This window comes from Neodiprion lecontei, chromosome 2 (genome assembly GCF_021901455.1).
Source record: "Neodiprion lecontei isolate iyNeoLeco1 chromosome 2, iyNeoLeco1.1, whole genome shotgun sequence".
Lineage (NCBI taxonomy): Eukaryota > Metazoa > Arthropoda > Insecta > Hymenoptera > Diprionidae > Neodiprion > Neodiprion lecontei.
In genome coordinates this window covers 31155677-31172776 of record NC_060261.1, presented here as the reverse complement: position 1 = coordinate 31172776, position 17100 = coordinate 31155677, and the positions used below count along the sequence as shown (strand labels likewise).

Sequence of the window (17100 nt, the reverse complement as noted above, 5' to 3'; positions counted from 1 at the left end):
CCAAATATCTTGGAGTAATTATTGACAGTAAACTCCGATTTGAGGAACGTTGTGATTATATGTTGAAAAAAATAGGGGAAAAAGTAAGTTTCTTAAGTAGAATTGGTAACGGCATATCGGGTTATACTGGATGTATTGTTTACAAAACTATCACAGCACCAGACTTTGAGTATTGTGCTACGATTTTATCAAGTATGATTGAAACTCAGCTGACTAAACTGCAAGTTACACACAACCGGGCCGTGCGAGTAATATTGTAATCTGATTGGTATACGAAGGTGAAAAGAATGCTGCATGCGTTACAATTCGTGTCCATAAGGCAGAGAGAGCATTGTAATGTTTATATGTTTGTTATTAAACTGGTTACAGGTACGATGTCGAAGCAATTAAGAAATAAGATGACGATAGTAGGAGATATATGAATAAAAGACGAACAAGACAAGCGGGAATTATTGTCGTAGAATTGCGAAGAACAAGAAGTGCTTAATAAAGTGTATTGTACGAAGTGATAAAAATGTATAACGCGTTACAGCTGAAGCTGAAGCATTGTGATAGACTTACAACACTTAAGCGTACGTAAAAAGAATGTCTTATAAAATTATAACATATTAGTTGAATTGTTTGTAAGACACTGTTACGTAAGACAAATAGCTGAGAAAGCTACTAAGTATCATTCATTCATTCATTCGTTCGTTCGTCATTCTCTCTCTCTCTATCTCTCTCGCTCGGCCTCCGTCTTTCTTCAAACCTCTTGAAAAAATCTCCAGATTGGTGATTATTTGTTCGATTTTCCTTCACGTTTTCCCCTCTCCACTATGCGACGCATCTTCTCCCATAACACACCTCGACGTCATCTCGAGAATCACCGGATCCTCATTACCGACGCGAGCCGCACCGTTATTATAACGCAAACCTAGTTCAAAGCGTTTATTAGGAGAAAATTGTTCATGCTCGTTAAGGCAGCGCTGTACTTAAGTCAAGTGTCGGTACCTAAGAACGTCTGCTTCAGGAAAACGATGCTCTCCTACCTATAGCCCAAGCTGCACGTTTCACAAGCCATTACTTGGAAGCGAACGTGAAGCTTCTCCGAGACTGTCTTCTCGAGGGTGGCGATTCTGAAAATCCCTACCACAGATATCGCTGTGATTCTCGTGTAAATCGCGTCGCTAATTGATACGAGTAATGAGTTTCGGTAAGTCGGATCATCCGAACCTACGAAAGACATTCGGTAAGGATTTCAGAGAACACAAGTCTTCGGGTAATTCGTTAGCAAAATACGAAGAAAGCGTTGAGCTGTTTCTTCATCATCAAAATCCGCCGATGATTTATACAAATGAAAATAAATCGATTTGCAAGCAATGGCTGATGTTTCAATCTTTGTTTCACTTTTCACGGTTGTTCTTGATAAATAAAAGGCAATTCCCCATTTTTCAAGTGAAATAAATAATGTTACACATGTAGGGACTTCTCGAGTTCATATGACAGAGAGTTCCTTGCAGTTCGCTACAGTATTCAACCCACCCCCGAGTTTCCTCCAACTTGGTCGCGTGCGTATTCCGAGTTATATACATCTGAAGGAAATTCACTTGAAGCCTAGAAAAAGAGGCATCATGCTCGATAGCCGTTAACTTTCTGCTCGCACTAACCGGTTCAGCGCAGTCTTGAAAAGCAGGAATGAGAAAAACGATGAAAAGGGGGAAAAAGTCCCGAGAAAAAAAGAGGAACTCGAGACGCGATGCAGCTTTTCGCAGTTACAGCAGCCGAGAGAGCGCAAGTGGGTTCACTTTTCAAACTATCAAGCGAAATTCATCTCGCGAGATGCCCAAGTCAGAGATTATTAATAACATTCTCCGGCCTCCGGATACTGACAAGAAGGAAAAATATCTTCTCTGTCTTGACTGCGCGTCTTTGAATTGATAATTACGTTTTTTCCTCAAATTTTCACTCGACTCAGATCGACTGGCTTTTCGAGATCCCTGCAGAAATTGTGCGTTCAATTATGTACATGAGATCATGGATTTTCCGAAACGAAAAAATTCTATTTCGTGAAAGGTAGAGGCGCTGAGATTTATGCGTGAATTTATTATTCCTAAATGACGTAAAACTGTCGAGCAAATACAATAACGGAAAGCCGTGGCGAGTCGTAACGCTGTCACGTGATAACAGACCATTCGACAATGGAGAAGAGGTGCAGCATCGGCGGTTGTTACCCGGGGCATCAGGAATTATGGCCGCAGTATTTTTCGCAGTTTCACTTCTCTCATCGGCCGCAGGAAACGTGTGCAGGGTTGCATCCACCGCACCGAGGGAAAATTTCAACGAAACATTGCGCACCTGGTGAAAAACTGCACTGCGGTTTCGGACGCTAATGCACACCGTGTAAATCATCGTCAGCGATTTTGATAATGTGTCAGCTGTACGGTTCGGTGATAAAAATTGTTGACCCAAAAATTTTACGAATTAAGAATCGAGTACTAGCAATAAGTGAACTTGAAGTTACTTGGATTTAATATCATGAGAGGAATTTGATCATTTCGCTTAAAACCTATCAAACGATGCGATTTGAATAGAATCGCTTTCGAGTCCTCAATATTGTATCTGAAATTTATGGTTTTTCGATTTTTACGATGCTAAAAGAATATTCTTTCAACTAAACTCAACTCGATTAACTCCAGTTGAATTTTCGAATTATCGTTACATCATGTTTCTCTTCTCGAAGCTCTTTCGACTCGACTATAATTTGAATACATCTTCAACGTCGACACACCTTTAAGATTCGTCTCCGATGCATCTCGAAATCGTGGCTGGGGAGCTCGGCACTGTTGCTTTCAAGATTCGTCGACCATACCGGATATCATCGCCTCGGGGTAAATTATTCATTGCAACATGGCTGCCACGTAATAATTTCCCCCCACTGAAAGATGCTGCTGCCGACGCTTTGCTGCAGCATGCATCCCACCCATCCCCCCCCGTTTCAAAGTACAAATTTATTTTATCACTCGGAATCCATTATCCGACAGTGTAACACGCGGGGCTCCAAGACACGGAGCAGAAACTACGCGTTAGTAGCATAATTTTAAATATTTACACCACCGCCACCACTGCCTTCCTGTTTTTATATATATACATATATATGTATGTATTCACGTATATATACATATATACGATGTATATGCATGTATATACCTGACGCTGTCTCAACGACGCCGGCTTTTTTCTCACTCAAAGGCGCCCCGGCGTCGGGACGCTTCGCGTATCAAGTGGAATCTAGTTTACTCATTCATGCACTTCTTCCATCAGCCTATAATCCTCCTACCGTGAGTCAGATACTCTCACTGCGATATCGCCTTCGAGCTGTCGTATTTTAATCACCGCCTCTTTCAGCGGCCCGATTGTGCGTGTAATTCGCGGTTTCGATCCGAGCTGTATGTCCTAGTTTCAGCCCGGTATAAGACATCGGTGATACTGATTCTTGTATCAAGAAATTTGTGATTCGTTACAAGATTCATGGAGTTTTCCGCAACGAAAATTTTGTTTCAGGGTTTTTTTTACGAAGTTTGTACCTCTGCCTGTCGTTTAAGATTCTCATTTGTTTTTGTAATATTGGAGTGGTGATTATTTGGAATATTTTTGAAATTCCGCGCGGAGAAGGCGGAAAAAGTTTGCAAACGAATTTTAAAAAAAGTACGAGCAATCTGGAAATCAACTCAAACTACTGCCTTTAAGCTGCATTTTTATTTTTTGACCAATTTTATAATTCTTCAGAAAACCTGAAATTTCGTACGAGTCTTACCTACAGTCATATGTATTTGGAACAAAATTGGGCGATTTCCATCGATAAAAATTTCGAAATTCCAGCCCATCAAAGTTATGTTTCAAAGTCGAAAATCATAATTTAATGAAATGAATGGATTAATAAATGACTTTAAACAAGTCAATATATTTACGTGAGTTTCCAAAAATGATATCAGCCATACAGCCGTAAAATTGAGTACGTCGTAGAACCGTTGCATTAAATATCACCAAGGGCATTTTTGATCGAACTTATAATTTAATTTGTGATTTCTGTCTCTGCGATTGATTTGAAGAGATATTCCGACAGCCCGGATGTCTAGATGCATCTTAGCGCGATTGTACATTCATGGAGTTGGCATGAAGTAGTGAGTCGGGAGAGTAGAGTGCATCCCGAACCTCGACGGGAGTAAAAGATAGCGAAGAATCCTGGATTTACATGCATTATTACGTAGTCAGGCTTATCCATAATCCTCCTAGCGTATTTATTACACGTTGCTTTTCCAGCGAGGAAAATTCGTGTCTGACGTCACGTATAAGTATAAAGGTAGAAGCAGCTCTCTCCAACTGATCCGCGTTCTGCGCACTAAATTTCAAACATTGATCCACCCTTTTGCAGCTAAGTGTCTCGAATGAATTCGCGTCGCTGCCCGTACACTCGAGGGCTAAGCCTCAACCTCGTGAAAAGCTCTGATTACAGGAGAACACGACCAGGCCCAGAAATTCCAGCCTTCGAACCCCAATGTTCGCGAAATTACTTGGCCCAAAAGGCTGGAGAATATCCCGGAACAACAGAAACTGGTCGTCTTGACGTTATTTCACCATATTTCCTATCAGGGTTAACCGATCAGGGCCTGACGAGTTTCCGATCAAGCGTAATTATCAGGGAAGCCAGGTGTGATCCCAATCGAAACCTCGTCACTTCTCCTCAATGTTCGCGGAATCACTTTGCCTGAAAGATTCAGCAAAATTCTGAAATAAAATCGAAATATTTGCTATCAGGGATCACCGATTGAGGCCTGAGGAATTCCGAACCAGGCATCTGCATATGGGAAGCCAGACTTAATCCTGATCAAAACCTCGATACTTACAAAAGATTTCTGCTCGAAAATGCGTCAATAACGGAGATGCAGGTCGATTTCACTTGAGGAAATGAGGAAAATGGAGAAATCCGAGGCGGTGGTGTGACGAAAATATGGTTTCAGTTTGGATCGAGGGGATTAGGCGTGAGCGATGGGTATCTACAGGCGTCTTTAGCGTCGCGGTAAGATCGAGGCAAGCCCGAGGAGCCTCACGGTTTTCCATAATTTCGTGATTTTCCCCGAATTTTCACGGGTTAACAGGGTCTGCGGCGTAATGTTCGACATTATCTCGGCCCCCTCGATATCCCGGCTCCGCAAGCCGAGGTTCAGGTTCCCAGCCCGGGCCGCGGAGGCATTGACTTAAGTGGCGCATTAAAGATCATTCCGACGAATTAAAGGAGAGATTACTTAGCCGCGATTACACCGGGATTTCCGTCTCACCCCCTCCGGGCTTTCTTACCTCGGTGTGTAGAAGCGGCTTGAACTTAGTTTCACGACAAGGAATTAACTTTAATTCCATCGGTATTCCCTCCCCGGAAAAGCAACCAATTATATTGCACCAGCCGTTGGGAGGGGGGAGGGGGGGGGGGGGGGCTGAGACTTTGACCGCAAATTTTACCGCTCGTTCCGTTTCCATACCGTTTCACGGTTTCCATCCGAGTGTAACAGCAATATGCCGGGATCTCCCGTCGCGCAACAGGCGCACTCGGTGTTCACTTTTGCAAACCATCCCGGATTCAATATCGGTTGAATAAAAAAAGGAATAACGGAGAAAAGAAAAAAAAAGAAAAATAAACAATTGACACGTTGAAATGAAAAATTATTAAAACAAAGGAAGACGGAGTAATATTCGGTGATGGCAAAACATCAGCTCAACATTTTTCGCACTGACGTGCCTGGCGGTCAGCATTTCCCGATTCGTTTCCCAATTGACGGCCGACAGTTTCGATCGTGAAGAATTTTTCAACCGGTAGATACGAAGGAAAAACATTGACAAAAAAAAAAAAAAAGAAACGACAGAAATTCCCTGAAATTGAATCGACGAATTGCATTCTTTTGGCGGATTTACTCCTCGCATAGCTTGCATTTATTATACATTCATAGGTATATGTATATGGGGAATTTCATGCGAATCCGACCAACGTTTGACCCTCACCATTTCTGTTTAACAGAAAATTCTGCAACTGTCCCACCTCTGAAACAATACGCCGATTTTTTCAGATTTTTTATTCGACTGCTCAATTTATTATATTCGATTGTTTACAAACATTTAAAGTGACTTTGAAATGGATCTGTTTTAAAATTCTAACGGCAATTGTCAGAAAGTGTATTCTCTGTTCGAAACATTGCAAGATCTTTATTTTTTCGAGAATTTTATAACAGGTCCTATTCAAAGTCACTCTCGACATTTATAAATAATCAACCTGTCGATGAGAAAATTTTTTTTTTTTTTTAAATTCAGGGTACTGTTTCAGAGCTGGGGCAATTGTAGAAAAGATTTTCAACAAAATCAAAAATAGTTAGGGTCAGAAGTTGGTTGGGTTCGCATGTAATTCCCCATATATTTTTTTTCAGTTCGCAATTCGCTATTCTCCCTGCAGTTTTTCAATTATGGAAGGTGGATGATTCGCTGCAATGCGTTTTTGGAACGACGTGCAACCCACCTTTGATCGGTCAGCCTTTGACCGAGGCGCTACAAGCTGCCGGATGGTTTTGGGGTGGATTTGGGGTGGATTTGGTTACAGCAAACCGCGTTCAATTTACTCCAAACTGTTTCTAAGCTCGAATTGTACAACGTTCTGCCGTGGCGTGGCTTTTCACGCTCAGGGCCAATTTCCGCAAACAATTGAACTTCCTCGGTAGGTTCCACTAAATACCCAACTAGAAGTAGGTGTTGAATTTTCGGTGTCAGATTAAACTGTACGGCTGCCAAAACCGCCCCACGTCATTTCTCCGCCCCTTCGTTGACCGGCTAAATTTACGGATCGACGGTTACTCGCGAGACTGAAAAACTGGACGAATTGAGGCGGCACGAAAATTGTTCAATATTCACGATCAGGCGGCCATTTTGGTTGCGTGATTAATAAACGGTGATTAAATTCCACGCGCCAATTGAATCGACACGGAGAATTTCACGAGCTCGTTGAAAGACAGCTTTCGAAGTTTTCTCATAAAGTTTGGTCAAAGCAAAGCTGTATGATGTTATTATGTTTGAGAATAAATTGCACAAACTTTTTAATGACATTTTTGTAATGACGTCATATTTTCATTTGTTAAATTAAAGAACGAGATTATCTTCAAACGACCTTGTGGCTAAAATAGTTTCAAAAACGTGTTTATATTGTTGAAAAACTCATTTTTGTTTGAAAATGCGATGCAGGTTTAGAGCAGCGAGTACGCGTCTTTTCGCGATAACTGATGACGAATAAAGGGAGCGCAAGAGGAGTAAAGAATACTAAATCGATGCTAATCTAACTACAAGCGATGGGTCGAGGAAAGGCAAGGAGAAAGAAGAGTACGAGACGTGACCGCGAGATTTTTCTATTTTTGCAAAATCAATTTCTAACCGTTAAACGTTCTGCATACATGCATATTCATTATATCAACGGACACGTTCGCCGTCGCAGTTACTTTGCATATACGAGTTATTCCGTGCTATGGCGCTTCTGTATAACTGTTTGTTTTTTTCAATGAAAGAATAGCGGTTAAAAAATAAAAGAAAAGAAAAAAACAGCAAAGAGGAACAAAATCCGAAAAGTAATAAAGAAGATGAATGGACGGATTCACCGAATTTCGGTTAGCAATGAGTTATGAAAAAATAAAGAGACAAGTTATTCAAATACTTTTAAGCAAAATAGTCAATGTTTTGGAGTATGCCTATTACACCGATTCGATTATACAACCCCACTTTCATTCCACCGTAAAGATTTCGGAACCTATTTCGAAATGTCTACCTTTTCGTACAAACAAATAAAAACAATTTATTTTCTGGTCCTTACGTATTACACCAGAGCGGAAAATATGAAGAAACGTGTTTTTTGGCAGTGCCTGAGGTTCTACCTCAAAATGGAAATCAGTTTAAGAAACATCAGACTTTTTCACGTGTAACAATGCACTTTAGCGTATTTTTTATAACGACTGAAGGTACTGAAAAAATTCTTAGACGTAATTAGTTCGATTCGAAAGAAACTCACATCGTCATGCGAACTATGACATATCCAAATTTGTAAAGCAATGGCCACCAGACTAAAAATAATCGAACACGACTCAATTGATGCGGTAAAAATTGATCGAATAAGCGATTATTTCAAAATCTCGTGAGAGAAATAATCGATCATACTCGATTAATCGTGAGAAAATAATCAAAAATCGTTTATTCTTTATCATTCTTAGCGGAAATCGCATCGAGATTGAAACGACGATCCTGAAAATCTGAGTCAAACTAAACGGATCGATCAAAATGAGAGAATAACTGTCGTGTGCCTGATATCCGATTCCTCCCGCACGCCGGGTTATTCGCAGCGAATTTCAAGCATCGTACAGTTCGCGATCCTTTGCGTGGGTGACCTTACCGCTGCTTAGCCCGCGGCCTTTCAGCATCCGAGCGGCGGAGGGTGCGGCAAAAACGTGAACCCGGTCTTCTCACCCTCGGTGAAAATCCCGGAGCTTGCAAGCCTCGGCCGGCTAGGCGAGGCACAATGCATGCACCGCACACCCAAGTGGCGTTGTTCTAACCGGAAATAGGCGTATCGGCTATTGTCGCATTGTGTTGTCGGCACGTTGTAACCGGGGCGCAACGTGTGGCGTGAATTGCACATCGCTAAGCGGTGTGTGCCGGCCAACTCTAATTGAGATAATCTAGGCGACTCGGGATCGGGGGTCGAAATTGAAGCGGAGGAGCGAGCCGTGACGTCAATGGAACAAGGTTCTCCATTCAGCCACGGGGTGTAAGTCGATCGCGGGCTAAACGAGCGCGGAAATTCTGCTTCGAGGTGTTTTTCATCCCTCTCTCCCTTTTTTCCCCCTTTTTGTTTGATCCTCTTCGTTTTTTTTTTTTTCATTTCCACCATTTCGCAACCCGTGTCTTCCGTGTGCTGTTCGTAAAATTTACCTCAACTTTTCGGTCACAGTAAAGCAGCTCGTTGACAGAGCTCTGTTTGTTTAGGCTGAATTTCGTCCAGCAGTAGCCAACGATATCAATGTTCAAATAAAGTTCAGTATCGGTAAATGAATCAGAGAAATTCGTTCAAATGAATGAATTTGTAATTTTGTACTATGAAGTATCATTATAATTACACATGTAATTAGAAATGATTCGATTGATTCGCGTTTGTTGAATCTATTCATTACTTTCACTCAAATAAACTAACGAGTATAAGCAGTTCATTTTATTCGTTATAAAATATTCGATTCAGTGGAAAAAAGTGCACTTGATTTAACGAATTGAAAATATGATTTGATTGGGAACCAAATGCTCTGGCAAATGAGAGATCAAATTAATATTGAATGCAAATGAATTGATTTGATCTATATCAGGTTCTCTGAACCCGGTGTGTACCTAAGAAACCGTGTGTTGCTCCGAATTAGATGCAGCTTACAAATCGAGTAGAGCAAGTTTCAAAAAAATAACGAACAAGAAAAAAATGGTTGAAATTACCAAATCTGGCGATCAAATGAGACAAACAAATGTTTTGCCAATTCTTGCCGCTTGTAATAACACGAGCCGTTGTTCTCGCTATTTATTTTTTTCAGACGAATAACATTTCTTTGAATCAGAAAAAAAAAACATTTCTTTCGACACACTTTACTGCCACGTTCATGGTGAATTCAGCACAGTTTTTGTTTCTGTTTGTACCAATTCTCAAGAAGCGTTCTTAATCTTTAAATGCATCGCCAGAAAGTACGTACCACGTTATTCCGGAAAAGTATAATATTCCGCAATCACGCAGGGATCATGCGGCTAACTGCAGGTTATTCAAAGTTCTCCTATTGCAACAGGCCAAATTCAAAATAACCTGTGACTTACTTATTCAAACCAACAACAAGATAAACAAAAAAAAAAACATTTCCCAAAACTGTGCTATTTTCGCTACAACGTATAAAATGAAACTAAAACTATTCGATGAAATATTCGCGTCAAAGGCACCTCGAGAAAAAAATAAATTCGTTTCATCATAAAACCTATTGAAAAATTACCTTGATTGGAAGAAAAATTTACCTACCGGGTTGAAATAAATCTTAACAATAAAAAGTGTAAAACTATCCCGTTCACGCCAAGTAAATCGTCCAGTAGATCCACAGTGAAATAGAAAATATCTCTTTGAATACTGCCTGAGAAGTTTTCTTTAAATAATCTCGTGAATCGGTTCAGTAATCGCAGATCCATCTGCAGGTTTCTCAAACATACCAGAATTTTTCAATCCCGACGAAAATCGTAACGCGAAATACAACTTCTCCGAATTTGAAATGCGGCCGCGGATGTGTATAATACGGAGAATCACCGCGTTGCCTGGGACAACGCAACCGAATGTCGGAGTGCGGTCTAGACGTACGTACCTTATACGTCGCAGGTGACCACCAGATCAGCCCTGACAATGCGGGATCGATCGAAACATTTCGTTCGGCGTGAGAGAGATGTACCGGCTATCGGGAGTCGCCGGGCGTGAAATGGAGATAATGATTGCCGAAGCAATCAGCTAACCAGACCGAGTCAGCCGGAGCTAATCACGCCGGACGCCTGCTGGAATTAAGTCATAAACGCAGCTCGTTTCGAACGAACCGACCTGCAGCCATGCCTGCAGCGGATCGTGTTTCGACTCTCTCGTTTCACCCGCTTCTCTCGCTTTGCTTGTCCGAACTCACTTTTTCTGAAATTATGCTGGTCCGTTTTGTTTTTCTTCTGCAGCAGACGATTGTCTCCGTTATAACCGCACCGGTATAGCAGCGCGGATTTGAAACGAACGAGAAGCGTCGCATCGATGCAAGTTTCCGATCACGAAAACTTTGGATCTGATTATAATAACCGCCCGATCAATCGCGGCCACATTTATCCGAGGCTTTGCTGATTTCCTGCATAATTCTCCGGCGCGGGGTGAAATTTGCAGGCCGAGTGAAGACGACAGAGGACGCGAGTCTATGTTCGACTGATTTGCCCGCTAGCAATCGACCAGGTCTTGACCATTGAAGTCAGTCTCGAAGCCGACCCTCCGTTCAGTTACCCATTCGCAACACATTCCGACCTTCAACGACAGCACGGGTCGAATCCCGTAAGGGACCGGGACCAAACGGCCTGGTCAAATTCTGGTCTCGTCGCATCAATTTGGAGGAAAAATCAGGCAGATATTACCGGAGCAATTTCCGAAAAGTTTCAGCTCAAGGCTCGATAGCGAATTGAAAAACGAAACGAAAAAACGTAGCACCACACGAGCATCGGTCCTCAGTTTTCGCGGTTAGACTCGCCCCATTATTCGGCGGGCTTCGCAGAGACAGCGTGGGTATATAAACTCGAACCCCGAAGGATTTAAATTCATTGTTTCGAGGGGGTAGCCAAGCCGAGTTCGGTCAGCGATGTATTATCCGCTATTATTGCAGCCGACAGGAAGCTACAATGCAAGGATTTAGACACTGATCTCCATATTTTAATTAAGTCAGGCCGGAAGAGCGGTGGTGGAAACTTGCCATTTTGCAGGACTCGAAACACCCTTCGCCTCCCTCGAGGTAAAAACAGAACCGTGAAACTCGCGAGTGGCAAGAAGAGTGGCCTTCGTGCACTCGTCGGAGACCCGATGCACTGAAAAGCCGAAAAAATACGGCTGAATTGTCCTCGGTGCGTTTAGCTGATGTCCTGGATTCCTCCGGGAGGAAAAAGGGGTGAATTATAGGTTCTGAAAAGGGCAGAGAGCCGGGTGGATGGAAGCAGTTGGTCGAGCGAGGCTCGTTTGGCCACATATGTGTCGGGGTGTTGGATCGGGGGCCGTTTTCACCGTACATCAACAACGTGATTCCCATGCATACTGCCGCGTCTGTACAATCCCGGGGTGTTCCAGACTCTGGAATTTAGATCATGTGGGATTTCGGAGGAGGCGTGTATAGGTATAGGTATACCCGTATAGGAGAGTAGAGGAAATCCCGCGTTAGATTTCTTGTGTTCGAAACTCACGGAGGACGATTTTCGCGGATCATGTGAAGGAAAACTTATCCACCAGCGTCAAAAGTTATCAAGTGACGGAATTATACCCGCTCTCTCATTTTCGAATCGAACACCGAAACCTGATCGGACTAATTCTCTTGACGTTGCGATGGAACGGGAGATTGTGAAATGGAATAGAGGAAACGGGAGTCACGAAGAAACCTCGACGCCGTCCGACCCCTAGGAGTCCAAACTCACAACGGCGTCAGTTTATTCACTTGACATTTGCACAGCGTAGGTTCGCCAACCGCGGCCTTGTCACTTGACTGCGGTATCCAATCGATCTTGGGCACTTGAAAACGTCGGAAGTTTTTCCACTCAGCGGGCAGACTGATCGCTCTGCAGGCTGACTGGCGTTGCGTAACCGAACATGCGACAAGTTAAACTTTGGCAATCAGACTGCCCGAGTGGATGAAAATTGACGGAAGCGGTATCTTAAGGTTGCTGATCATAGCAAGAAAGACAAGATTGCAATTGGATAAGCGAGTTTCGAACCCTTTAGATAGAATCGTTTTAGATCAGCCATTTCGAATCTCAGTGTAATCTTATCTCCAAGCTTTAACGGTCATTGAAATATCGAATCTGTTTGTTCAGATCACTCGCTACATTTTTTCACCAGCATTACATGATCGCAATGGCGACAGCGAGATACAGAACGAGTAAACATAACAAAAAATAACAACGTAGGATATACTCGATTTTTTGGTTACGGTTGCAAAATTCATGCCTTTCCCGATAGCGTTAAAGAATAAAAATAATTAATCAAAGACCGAGAGGTAACCACGGTTATAAATTTCTCCCGCAATCAGTGGCAGAATCACGATTAACCGTGTAAAAGCTCCAGCTGAGGAGTTAAAAAGTTTGCGTTTTACCTGAAAATGTAAAATTTATATGGGTAAAATTTTTAAAAAGAACGAATGAAACACAAAATCATCGATCCGTGCGAATAATAATGCACCGTGGATGCAGGAACAGTGAGCTCGCCGTTCGAAACGTCATTCGCAGCCACGAAGCTTAAGGATTGATCACGAGAGCGTCGAAGATGCAGCCAGGCAGCAAGCCGCCGTCCATTTTTGCCTGACGGCAAGAAACAATTTGCTAAAAGCTTACCGGGTTAACTATTATCTCGGTGAGTAATAAAGAAAATTCTGCACTTGGAAGAAGTTGAGACGCTAGGTTATATCCTCGGCGCTCGGAGCTGATCACGACGAAGACTCGCTTCGCCCGGGTGTTCGGAATATTGAAGAGGTGGAAAAACGCAGGTTGCGGGTCCAGGAGGGCCGCAATTGATCGCAATTGCGAGGGAAGGCTTCGCTCGTTAATCCCTAAAACCGAGGAGTGCCGAGGAGTTGGCAGAGAGAGGACGCGATACGTGCGAGCTGGCGAAATGAACTCACCGGGAAAATGAATTATGCTAATCTCCGGTTGATTACCGCTAAGAGGACCAGGAGGGGCGGTCCTGGTCCTGGATTATTTAATTACGCCTTTTATTCGCCCTTCGAAATTCCTGCCTAGCCTGGAGGACAGCTTTTTTCCTCCGCTTGGCGAACGTATATCGAACGTGGCGAATGAGAACGGCCGCGTCGTCGCATCGGAGGGAATATTGACGGGGTTGTGTGCAGCGGTGGTAAAAGTGGGGAAAAGAAAATAGGCGTCCAGGAGTGGAATCTCTGATCAGGCGGCCGCGATTGTTTTCACTTCGAAGGAGGATATCGGCGTCCAACTTCGCCGGACGTTCTCAACCCCGTTCCAGGTCTTTATACTTTCGACGTCTCCGCCGGCTCACACTTCGACGCGATTCCACCTCCACCTCCGCCTCCGATTCCGTTCGTTCGTTTGTTCGGTTTCATCCAAGGACCCGAACTTTTCGAAACTCGGCTTCTTATTTCCCTGAGTCCACCTATTGTGTCCCACAGGAGTGCTTCTCCTCCGGGCTCTTAGCAAATTGTCTTCCGATAGAGAGACCGTCGTCGTTTATTACCGAAAAGAATTCTCCGACCCGTTCGCGATTTCACCTCCGCAGCCGCGAGCCGGATTTGTCAAGCAGCTGATCTGAATGCCCGAGAGGCGCTGTTCAACGACTGCTTAACGACGGCCAATAAAACTGAACCGCTTTTAGAAACACCCTCGGTTCTCTCTCTCTCACTTCCTCTCGCTACCTACTGCACGGCTCCTCCGGCGTCAGCCGCTAATCGAGAGCTACAAATCGTCGGAACGATCCCGACGGTGAGGGATCGAAAACGTCCCTTAAAAATCGCCCAAGTTGAAGCTCTTGTCGTCCGATCGATCGGCGGGATTTCCCGATCGTTTATCAAACCGCCAATTACCGCGGCCTGCACACGCCGTCAATAAGAAGGATCACGTTCCTCCGCAGCATCCCCCGAGTGAATAGCTGCAGACGGAGGTTCGAACTCGAATAACCGTCGCTGGCTCGAAATCCTCGGTCCGAGGGAAAAGGAGGAACTGGAAAACGAAGGCCGGAGGAGAAAGGGAGTAAAAAGGAGAGGAAAGTGTAGGTGGGAAGGGTGCGAGCGGGTTTCTACTTTATCGGGCCAATTAAGTGCGACTTCGTTTGCAGACCGCAACAGATACCCTCTTCCACGTCCGACTCACCCCCGAACCGCCACCGGCTTCGCGCCCTGCCGCAATGCTCCGCTCAAGAGCATCCCTAGACCACAAACACGAAATCACTCTCCCATGGCACTGTTTGCTCTTACCACCCGCAGAGATATAGACAGAGGCTTGAGCATTTATTTACCTACCCTGAAATTCTACCGCCTTCGATGCTCACGTGCTTGCCTGCATCGGCACGGGAAAACCCGTTCGAACCATTTACCCAATTAGCATATCGAAGCCTCGAGCCAGTTTCTAAAACATCAGATTCGCTGCTGCAGCTAGAGATTTCAGGAGGTTGGTTGGTCTGAATCCATACAAGCATATCAATTTTGTCCAGAGTTTTGTTCAAATTCCCTCATTTTTATAAAATTCTCAAGAGATCGGTACGTAGAGAAAGTTGACTAATCGCATCAACGCATGGCAACATTACTCAGAAATCGATCGTAACATTTCTGCAAATTTTTCTGACACGTTTCCGCAAAAATCTCAACATCTGAGATAAAATACTTCTTATTACCAAATTTCGAAAGAATGGGAAGTTCCCCGACGAATTTTTAAACAGTTCGCAACAGTTTCTTCAACTCACTAACAAAAGTATTTATCTATACAATATATTTCCTTCTTGTCGGTGTTTCAAAGTACTTTGAACATTTTCTGCGAATCTCTGGTGTTTCAGTTTCGATTGTAAACGAGAGAAAGGGCGGATCTTTTTTCGAGTACGTACGTTAATGTTTGAAAATAAGAAAAACCAGTCGAATTCCCGAAATTCCAATCAAGTTCTTTGTATAAAAAGATATCCCGAGGTCTGGGCAGCGGGCAACCAAAAGGTACGATTTGGGAAGGAAGGGATCCTTGATTCTGGAAAGGTTCATAATCCGATATTAAATTCATGTCGGAAGCGCGTCTCTTCCCCCCAGAGGGCGACCCCTCACTCCACGCCTGACCCAGACCTGACCAAACTCGAGTCAAACTCTGATCATTACCCAGCAATATCGCGTTATCATAAATCATAAACTAAACTCATTGTCAGTCTAAAACCGGGAGGGAAGGAGGAAAAGCGGGATTTGATCGTGCCCGACTAAGGCGGCACAATGGGTGATAACAATAGTCCGTATCGGAAATATCATCGGTAAAAAACGGTCAGCGCCTGAAAATTTGGCAAAACCCTCGAGGGCTTCCCTGATGAGAAACGAAGTCGAAAAACTCGGGGTCCGAGAACCGGACGATGAACTGGATGAGATTTCGAGAGGGAGAAATAGACAGAGCGAAATTGTCGTGCAAATATTTCCCGAAATGATCCCTGCCAGGTTCGTTAGGATTTAACAAAGGCAGTTCCTGCGGAAATGGCGGCCCGTGAAGCGACAGTCCTTCTGTATACGTACTACGCGCATGGAATGAATTATTTATGAATTAACACTGGATACAAAGTAGGCATAACTAACCCCTCGGGGAATTAGAGCGAGAAAACTGCCCGTTGAATTAATCCTGCAATCCCATTACGGGCTTGCATGCGTGGGACAGGGAAGAGCGCCGGGCACCGTTTCCGGCCATTCGCACCTTTTTTAAAGGCGATTTAACGCTGAGCTTCTTTTACGAAATTCAAAAAAGTGTTCCACTTTTTGCACTTCCTATCTCTCTCTTTCCTGCACTCGATCTGCAGGTCCTCTCGACGAAGCGATTATCACTCGGTGAAATAAAAACCCGCGCCACAACAGTAGATGGTGTTAAAAATTGGATGAAACCGTCAGACTATCTTTCATTTTGATTTTATCATTTTTAGGTTAGGCTATATTGTGACGGGAAGGCATCGCCTCTCGAAATTCTATCTTCAACTTACTTTTATTGCGGTTATTTAATTATTTGGTTCGTTACGAGAAGTCTCATCGATTTATCTTGATGATTTGTTCAAGATGTTTCCTTTTAAGCTTTGTGAATTTTGAAATCTTTAGCCGGTGGTTAAATCCTGGTCTTTAGTTATCTGGAAGACTTTTCCTTTCAGATAAACTAAAGTTGCCCGAATCTCTCTGTTGAAATTTTACAACCGAGGTAGAACGACTTAAATTTAATAATAAATTCAAATAAACTATCCCAACGTACTCAATGATATCAATGACATGAAATTCGTATAAATAACTTTACTTACCGTTCACAAAACCTCTCAATTTCTACAACATCTTATTTACCGAATGCCTTCTCCTCCCTTTTCACAACAATCCCGTGAAAAGAGAGTCGTTTATCAAACTTGAACTTATTATCTATCAATCAAACATTTACAAACAATTCTATAGAACAACTTAGAACCAATTTACAAATTATAAACCAATGAACAATCGGTGTGAGCTGGACAATTACGTGCAGGTCTATAAAATAAATTAAAGAATGCTTCTGGCAAGCGAATTACTCGTGACTTTTTTAATTAAA

At 43.2% G+C, this 17100-nt stretch overlaps 1 protein-coding gene and 1 long non-coding RNA gene across 3 annotated transcripts in view; one reads left to right on the top strand and one right to left on the bottom strand.

Annotated features, from left to right (window-relative positions):
• Positions 1–17100, top strand: part of LOC107218308 (obscurin) — a 203311-nt gene that overhangs the window by 138954 nt on the left and 47257 nt on the right. The window lies entirely within an intron of this gene.
• LOC124292892 overlaps positions 1–17100 on the bottom strand; it is a 154569-nt gene that overhangs the window by 114906 nt on the left and 22563 nt on the right. The gene's annotated exons all lie outside the window — the stretch shown is intronic.